This window comes from Hoplias malabaricus, chromosome 17 (assembly GCF_029633855.1).
Source record: "Hoplias malabaricus isolate fHopMal1 chromosome 17, fHopMal1.hap1, whole genome shotgun sequence".
NCBI classification, from domain to species: domain Eukaryota; kingdom Metazoa; phylum Chordata; class Actinopteri; order Characiformes; family Erythrinidae; genus Hoplias; species Hoplias malabaricus.
The window spans coordinates 28,166,514-28,178,648 of NC_089816.1; the positions used below are offsets into that span (position 1 = coordinate 28,166,514).

Genomic DNA, 12,135 nt, shown 5'->3' on the forward strand with positions numbered 1-12,135 from the left:
AGGAGAGTGGTTTCATTCACTGGTGGAGTGGAGGGAACTGTTTAGTATGCGGCCCCTTACTCTCTGTAAATGTCCCCAGTCCTTCATCAGGCTGGGTGACATAAGCGCCATGCTTGGATCTGGCTCAGTCTAAATCTCTTTCACTCTCTGTCATTCCCCTTCCCATTCTTTATAACTCTTTGCTACTTTTCTAATTTTCATTATTTTCCCATTATTGTTTAGTTTTAGTTCCAGGTAAACAGATGCCATGTTGCCTAACGTAGCAATCTGCAATCTTGCTCTTAGTGTGCAATAGTTTCTTGACTATTTGACTGGCCACACAAATGGTGCTTTTCCACTGCATGGTGCCTGCTTGACTCAGCTTGGTTCTCTGATTTTTGCTTTTACATTAGCCGCATTCAATACTGTGTACCTGGATCCGGGTACTTTTTTAGTAAATGTAGGGGCTAAAAGTGACGCATAAACCTTTCAAAGCGTTGATTACAAGCCTTTTGTAAAATCTCCAGGTACTTTGTGTTTATCCAACTCATAATAGCTGTTTGTAAAATATTGCCATGGTCTTTTGAAGCGGGACATGCTAAAGATGCTATATATGCCATATGCAGAGATGTGTAGAGTTGAGTAACTTAGGTACCTTGCAGTGGAAAAGCACTGCTAAATGAACCTCCTCCGTGGGAGAATAAAAAAAGAATTCTATTAAATGTTTGGTACAGTGAAGCTACTAATTTGTCACTTGCTCCAGTGCTTCCCTTGTGTTTCTGATTGCACATCACAGTCACAAACACAGGGGATCACATGCTGTTTGTGTATGTCTCAGGAAATGCACAAAGACAGCTAAGAAACGCAAGCCTGTGGGGAAATCAAAGCCATATTATCACTCCAGTAAATCACCATGTAATATATGTCCACTATTCGGACATTAGCACCTCCAACACTTCTTTCAAAATGAAGAGTAATAATAGTTTATCTGTCCTCTTTTTGTGTTGTTCTATCATGAGCATATTAGTGAGGTCAGGTGCTGTTTTTGGATAATTAGAGCCCAAAACCCCTTCCAACTCCTCCCAAAGGTAATGGCTGGTGCTCAATCACTCCACAAAATTTAGTTCCATGGCTCCACAGCCCAGTGCCAGGGAAATATACCCATCTAGCCAATGGTCACCTTAAGCTCTCGAGGACCTATTCCAGAGGAGGAAATTTAATTTCAAGAGAGGATTATACAAGCTGTGTGTGTACAGCGGAATATCTGTGTCTACAATGGTGCAACATAAAGTACCTGGAGTCACTAATGTTTAAGAGTTGTCTACAAACTTTTGGTCATATATTGTACCATGCTTTCTATATGTTCTACATGTTTACCATATAAAATATGTATGCTTTCTTGATGAATCCAGAGCACATTGTAGATTAAGTTAAGGGAAATAACTAACTAACTAAATAAAAGCACAACTAACATATGAAAACACTCATATTGTAGACACTAGCATACATGCTAAAATCACATTTATAAGTGCAGTCAGGGTTAATGCTTCAATGTTCATTAATTCATGGGGTTATTTTAAGGGAATGTCAACAACTGTGGTGGAAAGGCAGTTCTAATCTCTGCTTCTAAAGTGGAATGGTGTGTCTGAGGGAAAATAATAACTGTTGTTAGGATGTGGGGTGGCATGGTGGTGCAGCAAGTAGTGTTGCTGTCACACAGCTCCAGAGATCTGGGGTTGGGGGTTTGAGTCCAGATCCTGGTGACTGTTTGTGAGGAGTTTGGTGTGTTCTCCCTGTGTCTGTGTGGGTTTCCTCCGGGTGCTCCAGTTTACTCCCACAGTCGAAATACACACGTTGTGGATTGGTGACGTCCACGTTGTGGATTGAGTGTGTGAGTGAATGTGTGTGTGTTACCCTGCGAAGGACTGGTGCCCCCTCCAGGATGTGTTCCCATCTTGTACCCAGTGATTCTAGGTAGGCTCCGGACCCACCAGGACGCTGAACTGGATAAGCGATTACAGACAATAAAGGAATGAATGTTTGTATGTGGCTGAAGTTTAAATTAAAGTTTTTATTCACTATTTGAATTACCACAGAAACTCATTTGTAACTCGAGTTTAGTTTTCTAGCACTTTCTGTAATGCAGTTTGGGGACATTTTACCCTTAAGTTATCTGATCCAGCAAAATTATGTCAATATTACCCACCTATGGAACAGGAATGCAGCAATCCTCATTACGGTTTGTGCTTTTCAACGTTTGAAGTTCTCTCTTTTGACTGAAAAACTCCAGATGGCATGAGCAGGGAGCAAGAGAGAAAGCCTAGCATACCGGACAGAGACAGTTTGTTTTTGTACTCATTCATTCATCCATTATCTGTAACCGCTTACCCAGTTCAGGGTCACGGTGGGTCCAGAGCCTACCTGGAATCATTGGGCGCAAGGCGGGAATACACCCTGGAGGGGGCGCCAGTCCTTCACAGGGCAACACAGACACACACACACACATTCACTCACACCTACGGACACTTTTGAGTCGCCAATCCACCTACCAACGTGTGTTTTTGGACTGTGGGAGGAAACCCATGCGGACACGGGGAGAACACACCACACTCCTCACAGACAGTCACCCGGAGCGGGAATCGAACCCACAACCTCCACAATTTTATTTTTAAAAAAGTGTTTTTATTACAATTGTGAACTTAATCTTTCATGTGAATTTTATCAAATTATGTACAGTACTGTGCAAAAGGTTTTGGCACCCTATTTTCTTGAGTACAAATTCTGTTATATGTATTTATTTTATGAATTATTAATTACTGAGTCAGTACCAAAACATTTTAGATTTCCTTTACCAATAATAATAATAATGTTAAAAATAATAATAATATTATGTCTGTAAACAAATCAAATTATTTAAAAAAAAATGCCCCTAACCCTTAGCAGTTTTTGTATGAAAAAAGAAGTGTGACAGTCCAACTTCTTAAAAGAACTGTGTCAGATTCTCCAAGACAGTAAAACAAGTCAGTAAAACTACCATCTAATTTCTTTATAAAACTGTATAAACTGTACCTAGGACTAATATTTAAGAAAAAAAAGCAACTGGTTGTTATATATAATACTGACTTTCTTTCATTTATTAATAATTACTGCATATTGCTGTCTTTTTTTTCAAGTAATAAAGAATTCATTCCATTATTCTTGTAGTCACCTTTACTTTCCAACTCATTTTTGCATGTGCCTAAAACTTCTACACAGTACGGTATTTTATGTATTTAGCAATGTAAATATTATTATTGAGTTTACAAGATTACAAGATTTACAAGATACATTATTTTTATGCTGAAATAAATGCTAAATATCATAACTGACTCTCATTCTTACTCTCTCTCTCTCTCTCTCTCTCTCTCTCTCTCTCACACACACACACACACACACACACACACACACACATGCAGGCAAAGCCCCTGTTTCATCTTCTATCTACCTTAATTTTGCTTTTATTTGTATTATTTTTTTAAGTTGTTCACACTGGAGCATGAAGGTGTTTATTGTTTGAAACAATATACTGTTGAAGCTTCTGTGTCCGATGCTAAAACTATCCATGATTTTTTTCTCAGCAAATCAATCACCAGAACTACACTGAAATATTATAATAAAGGTAAAAAGAAAGTTTGTTATTCATGTTACTCTACACATTTATCTCCCTCCCAAAAACAATGAAGTATTATATGTGTAATAAAAATTTTAAATCTATAGACATTACTAATATAAATATAATTCCACTTACACTTTTTAATCCTACACTGATTATTTTATTTCACATTTAATGTGCATTTAAAAAAAATCTAAAGCCTTAAGAAGGGACAAGCAAAGTATGTGATTACTTAGTTACTGCTTTTTCAATTGATCAACTGTTCTTCTATATACACCATTCTAGTGTAAATTCTGGTCAATTTAATGGTAATAAAATAGTGCAGTGACATTATCATCACCTGGAAGGTTAAAGAATTGAGTATCAACAGAACCTAATGGAGCTGGTTACAAAGGTTCCTAAAAGCTATCACATAGGACCTTTTCATATGACCAAAGCAAAAAGTACAGTTCCAGGTTTCCATAGGCATATTTCCCAGTTCTATCAGCATAGAGGAAAGGTCTATATGTTTACAGCCATACATACCTACACACCTCCCTCTGGAACATATGCACACAGCTTTCCTGCTCTTTATGTGAACATGACTGGCACGCAGTCTATCTCCAGACCCTCCCCTTCATTCTTCACTGATTGATGACGACGGAAGAAGCATCCCTCTCTCTCTTACTCCCTCCCTCCTTCTGTCCCTCCCTCTCTCCATGTATCCCTCACTCCCTCTCTCTCTCTCTATCCATCCATCCCTTCCACTCTCCCTCTCTACCTCACAGTTCCCCCTCCCTCTCTCTCTCTCTCTCTCTCTCTCTCTCTCTATCTCTCTCTCGCTCGCTTGCTCTCTCTCATCTCTGTGCTGCAGCCACATTCGCCAGATCTCGCTGGAAGGAGGAAGAAAGGAAACGCATGCAGAAACAGAGAGGAAGAAAAAAAAGGACGGAAAGTTGCAGCCAGCGGATGAGCGCTGGATCCGTGTCGGCAGACTCCCACCAGAGATGTAGGAGGTTCCAACCTTGCAAGTCTGCGAGTCGGTGTGGTCCACTGGGGGCCAGTTGGAATGACCCGCGTGAACGGGAGCACCCTGGAAACCCTCAGTGGGGCTACCCGCTAGGATCTGCCTGTGATCCCAGCCCCGATAACTAAGCTACTCACCCACCTGCCTGGCCACTAGACCTGCCTGCCTGGGTCAGAGGCTATGATTCCCAAGGCTCTTATCAGCTGATGGATACTGAAGCAAGCAGCAGCCCAGGTAAGACTTGATTACCGGTTCCTGACTCAACAGCTTTAACCTCTAGGGGGGACCAGAATGCTCAGATCAAGGAACGTTGCTTGCCTCTGCAGCGTGCCTACTGTCCCTTGGCTCTTGTTTAGTCTGCAGCCAAGCTTAAGGTCCAGTCAGTGGTGTTAGCACTGGGAAAAAAAAAGCTTGACTGAGTGTGGGTAACTGTTCCTAAACATGGATTAACATGCTCAGATTTATGGGTATTCATTATGCATACGTTCCGCTAGGCTGCCCAGACAGGGAGCCTATAGCAAGCTCAGAGAGTTCAGGGTGAAAAGTCATGCTCTCTCTCTGCCTTCTTCTTAATCTCTACCAAAGATGTTCCTTGCTTCTTTGCATCATGTTTTAAGTCTCCCTTTCTGTGACAGCGACTTGGATCGGTAAAAGATGAGCAGTTCCTGAGAAGAGCTAGTGGGGTTTTAAGTTGAGAGTGGACAGCAGGGGGTGGAGGGGATAACTGCAAGAGGGATTCTGGAGAAGAGTCGGTGTTCATCTACAGGTTCAGTGGCTATGAAAAACAAAAGCAGGCAATCTTTTTAGATTTGAACTCTGTTCACGTAAATCACGACAGATCCCTCACTTCTGTTTCCCTGCAGTCAGTGCCAGCACAAAGACTCACAAATGATTCATCAAGTCATTGGATATTGAAAAATCAGGGTCATATCCATGCATGCATAATACATGCTAGGCTGTTGTCAGGTATTTCTCTACTGGGCGAAATTCTGCCTTGCCTCACAACTAATAGAGATAAATGATCCACTCAGTGAAAGGCTGAAGTGCTCAGTTGTTTGTTGGAGCCGAATGCAGAAGTATGTATGAATAAGTGTTCAGTAAATTAAGTGTTTGTTTTTTTTTTCCTGATTACCTTTAGATTTCTTGAAATCTTTCTCTTTTAATTTACTCTGTTTTTGTGGCTCACCTTCAAGGCTGTGAATGCTCTTTGTACCATGTACCTTTGCCAGTCCTCTTTCTATTAACCTTGTAAGAGTTTCTTCAGAGCTGAGGACCATGGAGCTGGTTACTAAGATGAATGGCATTCAGCATATAGAGACTGGTCCCTTTGTACCTCTAAGATTGTACTCTAATTTAAACCAATGACATACATTACCATAATATAGGCTGTCTCCACTAAACAGGAAAGGTTTGGCAGTAGAAAGCAGTTCCAAAAGGGATTTCTGAGTCTAGAAATGGTGGAAAGGTCAACCTGCCCACTATGATTGTCAAGAGAATAGATACCTCAGGTTTGGGGTAGGGACCTAACATGGGGCCAAACAACAACCACTTTAGTGGGGACAGGAAATAGTGGATATTCTTTGGTGATAGCAACAGCAGAGCATGTCATTAATGAGATTAATAAAAACCTGAGGTTTTCAAAGGTCCTAGACATAGTGTGAATCATAGTTTACAACTTAGCCCTACCACCTAGACCTACCCCTTCCATTTTGCAGAGGGGTAGTGTCTCAATTTTTGTTGGGAAAGAGGAAAGAGGGGTAGGGCCAAGTGGTAAGGGTAAATACACCTTGAAACTGACTTTTGTTTTCCAGGGGAACACTTCAAACAAAGAGCTATGAATGCAAGATGCCACAGACGTTACGAAAAATAAAAAATTAATAAATACATTTTAAAAACCAACACAAATATTAGTATATTCTCATTATAAAATTACTGTTATGTTATGTATTATATTATCTTAGTTTAACATACTTTCAGTGCAGTATGTCCATTTATTTCATAACATGCATAAAACATTATTAGTATCTTTCCAATGTCTCAGAATTTCCAGTTTCCCCTTAGTTAGTGATGAAATAACATTCTCGCACCTTTGACTTTTGCAAAATTTAATGTGGAACCAGAAGTTTCAAACAAAAAGTCACAGATCCAGCAGATTCAGCTTAATATCACAGAGAGTTAGGATTGGGTGATAATATAGGTCTGTCGAATGATTTTGAAATCAGATGATTCACTAAATGTAACTATATTAATGTATAGCAACACTCTTCTGCTATCACTGCAGACTGGCAGCAGAGCACTACTGAAATACTAACTCAGTTCCAAGAGGTAGGGGTTAAACATGAGAAATGGGATTCATCCTTTTTCCCTGGGCTTGTCTTAGTTGCTTTCTACCACATTCTAAAGGCATTTATGTAAGGATACAATGACTTGCCTTAATGTTTTTCCTGGTCCATCAAGAGATATAGCACCGGAGAGATAGTTATCAACCCTGTCACATTCTCCCTGCTGATTGGGTGCCATATGACCTGAGGGAGGTCAGAGGCTAGGCTAAAAATAGGAACATGACTCCTGCCTGTTAGCACAATATGCCGAGGCAGTCAGGGTGAGACTGAAAGCCTAAAAGCATGTTACATTCAGACCACTAGAAGAGTATGATGTGTAGATCTCCCAACGAAAATAAATAAGGTATCAATTTGAAATCTGATATTATTGAATCAGTGTTCTAGCAGTACATTGACCCACAGCTGCAAGGATACCTTATTTCTAATTCTCTAAGACACTGGCTCTAAATCTAACAGGCAGAAGAGAAAATAAAATACAAGACAAACAGGCCATGAAAAATGCTGTTTTAAAAAAAAATAAATAAAAATCTTTAAAGAAATAACAGCAGTTCTCTAGTCAACTGGAAACAGTCATATCAATAAGAGGCATGCAATGTCATTGTGCTCTAGTCAATCGCAAGCTCAAGTTGATGCAAAGGCAGGAGAGGCCGTTGGCACGGGTTAGTGGCACTGCAGTGGCATATAAAAACCCATTTCAAAAAACATACCCGTGCCAGATAAAACTAGTCCGTCATGGCAATTACAATGGAGGGGCGGTTAAACATGGCAAACGAGGCCTCCGTCACAATCATCCTCCAGGACACTCCAGTCTTAGTGGTTAACCGCCGCCGTTCCATGCCACTGCTTCTAATCATCCGCACAGCAGACCTGCTGCTTTCTTTCCCAGTCCAGCTACTTTCATACATACAAAGCAGTTTGCCAAGCCTTGGGGGCATTTCGGAAGAAAGTTGAACACACTCATGGTATTTTTCAACGTGCTAAGATGCATTCTTTGAAATACATTCTAAACAATAATGCTTCCACTCAGGCGCTTGGCTTTAATTAGTATAGAACCCTTACATTATGCATAATACATTTTTTCATACATTACATTAAAAAATTACATAGGGCCCCTAATATAGCTGTTTCAACAATGAAAGTGGCCCAAGTTTTACATAGATATAAATATTATCAAATAAAGAATTTCCTGTTTAACTCATCAAAATGTCATCAAAATGATTCTGAATCTCTTAGCTCTGTTTAAATTAAATTAATATATTACTGTTTTGATTCTGTGTTGAGCTGCTAGTGAGCAATGAGGGATATTAAGGACCTCTGAGATAAAGAAGGCAGCAGAACTGCAGCTTTTTAATGTTAGAAATAAAGCATTTTAAAGAATATTAAGTATAGTACAAATGTTCATGCTATAAGAAGAAAATGAAAATAAGTTGCAGCTCTATTAAAATCTTTACAATAAACTTTGATGGAAAAAAAAATGATCCTCTAAAACAAATTGAAATTGCAATTTATCTGCTGTGAAAAAGGTAAATTTCAAGGTTTATTCATGGAACCAAATGTTTCTTCTATGTCAGGTGTATTCAGTTGTGGTTCTGGAAGGCCAGTGTGAAATTAGAGTTTGGTCATTTCCCAGTGCCAAAACACTTATTGAGCATGGTGATTAACTGATGATTTGATTGAGGCATGTCAGAGCATGTAAAGGTAGTGTAGGGTTAGGGGATTGTACCTTGGCTTTGTGTCAGAAATGCAACCAATTGCAAACTATATTTCATGTGAATTATATGAATCCAGGGGTATTTATTCAAATATGTTTGAATTAATGATGACACCAGACTGACTACTAGAGTCCATATTAGATGCCCTGTGTACTGTTCTAACTGATTCAGCTTAAGGAGATTTGAGAATATACCTGTTCAATAACATCCAGAGTCACAAAGTTGAAAACTGAGTCTAGACGGCATGTACTGAATTGACCACAATGCATATTTCTGTATTTCTTATCAGTGATATTGCTAAACATTTTAAAGCTATAATGAGGGTGACTGCCTATTTGTTCTGGTTCACTTTATTTAAGTTTATACCTAATTTCAAATCAGCCAAAATGGTCTAATACTTTAAAAAGCCAGATCTTAGTCATACTAAGATGAGCCCATAGATCAAAAAGCTCCTCTGTCCTGTGTTTCATTCTTTGCATACTCAGCTCTGTCTGCATGCCAGCCTGCTTATCACTTTTAATACATTCCCACTGCATAACATATAATGTACACCAAGGGTCCAGTAAAAATGAATGTTCTTCAAGGGTTCTTTAGTAAAGGCAATGGTTCTAGTTCGATATTGATGTATATGGTCCTGTACAACACATGGGTCTTGAAAATCATTCTATTTGGCACCAAAAAGAAAAATGGTCTTCTATTGATATAACGTCCATTTTACAAAAGAAAACTCCCCTTGGTGTTACATAGAACCAATATCTAAAAGATGCTATGTAGAACCTTATACAACAGATTCTTCATTAATTTGAAGAGTCAATTCACCATGCAGACAGTGCAATATATATATATATAACTCATGGTTGTAATTGAAACCATCTCTGACTAAATAGCCCTTTTTTTCTTAAGAACCACTACATAATATTTTTACCTTGCAATAACAGCTTCAAAATCATTCTGATACTTCACTGTTCTGTAAAAGGAAGAATAAATCCTCTGCCATTACTACTCTGGGCTCAGAAACTGCACTATGTGACTTGTTCGGGACCATAAGAAACCACTCCCAACTCCCTACACCCCCCACATTGGTTTCAGTACAGTGCTGTGAAAATTAATTACACTAACCCAAATCATACCTAGTGTCCCATTACGAATGAAGATTAAGTAATCATGCCATCAAACTTCCAAAAAGTGCTAAGAATTTGGGGGCCAAACCAAAACTTTAAATAGTGAACTTTGGTTGATTTTATGTTGCTCATACTGGGCAGTTTGCCACGGGTGATTGTGCATCATGTGGAGATGCCATTTTAGGGCTAGTGGCTCATGACAAACTTGGCCATGTCCATCTGGTAGCAAGGCCTCTGGCTGTCATCTTATTATGGACCACATCCATAGCTCAGACTACATCACGCTTCTCTATTTTTTTTTTTTTTTTTTTTTTTTTGCTTTTATTTCTTTATTTCTTGCCTTTTTGAGTGATTTCCATTTAGTTCCCATGGAAACCCCTTTGTAACTCATCGCAGGATAGATGAAAAACGCAGATACGCTGCTCAGAGAAGGAGCTGAGGATGAGAGTCCACCTACTCACTGCCAGAGCACTACAGTTCTCACCAAAGGCAAAGAGCAGCCACTTGCCACACACACACACACACACACACGCACAAACAAGCACATACCCTTCTGCCGCACCCTCGTCTCAGCAGCACTAGGGCTTAGCCAGCTAATTCTCTATAATACACACTCGCTCCCCTCGCTCTATCTCGCTCATCTCCAACTCGGCAGAGGGGTCACCTCTTCCCGGAGGCTACTTATCATGTGGTACGGGTTTCTAAAGACGAGATTTTATGCGAAAAACACACAGTATTCATATCCAGACTGGGCAGAAAGAGTTATAAAAATGCTGTGTAAATATTGTCTTTGCATATGCTAATTCAGTCCATATTAAATGAAGCACTTGGCTTGAACAGGATATTCCATTTTAAGTGAATACCCCCAGTAGGATGTTGGAATGGCAAAGGCAGTGGTCAAGGTCTCTACATGAAATCTGTTGGAATTTGGAAATCTGTTTGGGTTTTTATGTAAGACTGTGCAACCCCATATTATGCTAATGTCTTAGCGCTGAACTAGAGAAAGTTTATAGCTAAAGGGATTATGTCCATCTCCCTCCAAAATGGATTCATTACCCCAAAAAAATGATTCATTAGCACTGTAAATGTTCTCAGCGTGACATTTTCATTCTCATCCTGTTTTTATTAGGTTTGTATATGAATTTATAAGCAAGCACATGGCATTTATTACAATGCACGTCATACGCCTGTGTGGTTCCTTATAATTTGTCCTAAAAACAGTTCATGACTCTGTATATTTCTACTAATAAGAACATATGTTGATGAGAATATTACAAGCATTACAATAGATTATAACAATATTCTATTCTTCATAACTCACATGAGCACATGATTATTTGCTAAGTAGCCTGACATTTGGAAGTTATGACTTTTTGTTTGGTAGCGCAGAGATGATACAGGCCTCACAGCTCCAGGGTCCCAGGGTTTGGGGTCAAATTAGTCTGTGAATACTTTGGTGTGTTCTCCCTTTGTCTGCATGCATTTCCTCTAGGTGCTAGGGTATCCTCCCATAGTCCAAACACACATGTTTGTAGGTGGATGGACTGTGTGAAATGACCCATAGATGATAGGGTGAGTGTGTAATGAATCGCCTTCCTGCATTGTACCCAGATTCTGGGTAGGCTCTGGAGTCATGGCAACCTTGAACAGCAAAATATGAATAATTGAAGGAACAGACATACTTTTGTTTTGTTTTGGATGTACATGTAACTATGTAAGAACTGTAATGGTATTATATGCCATATAAAGGCATTAATTAAGCCTTATGAACACAGGATTCATAGGAACCCACATTACTCATGATCCCATAAGTAGTGCAGCATACACTTTCAGAAAAACCTGTCACTGTGGTAATAACCTCAAGGATTCATATTCAGTACATTTAGTCAGGGAACATAATTTTACCATGTTCTATTATATTTGTAGATTTTAAGTTGTGTTGATTTCATATGCCCCATTTTATCTCCAGGACTTTTATTATGTTCTTTTATTTTATGCAAGTCTACAATTAAATCGCCTCTGCTTACCTCTAGGAAACACAACTGGATTTTAACACCGTTGTTGTACCTTTAGTGAACAATATTGGATCTGTACCATATCTTTCTTTTTTTTGGAGAGTGTAGCTGCCTTCCCAATAGCAGACACAGCTTTGATTCCTAGCTCGAGCAAGATCACTGTGCTAGACTATTAGGCAAGACTCATACAGGCCGATATATGCTTCTGCATGGACTTAATGCACATTCTACACTTGAGCGTGCACAATTGTGAGCATTTATACTTGTGCTTTCTTGTGTCTAAGTCGCTCTGCAATTAATCTACAAAA

General features: G+C 39.3%; 1 protein-coding gene across 1 annotated transcript in view; it reads left to right on the top strand.

Annotated features, from left to right (window-relative positions):
* The first annotated feature begins 4,526 nt into the window (after positions 1 to 4,526).
* Positions 4,527 to 12,135, top strand: part of frmpd3 (FERM and PDZ domain containing 3) — a 180,498-nt gene continuing 172,889 nt past the window's right edge. Inside the window, exon 1 of the mRNA XM_066649571.1 lies at positions 4,527 to 4,871. The gene's annotated coding sequence lies outside the window, so the exon portion shown is untranslated. The remainder of the gene's footprint in view (positions 4,872 to 12,135) is intronic.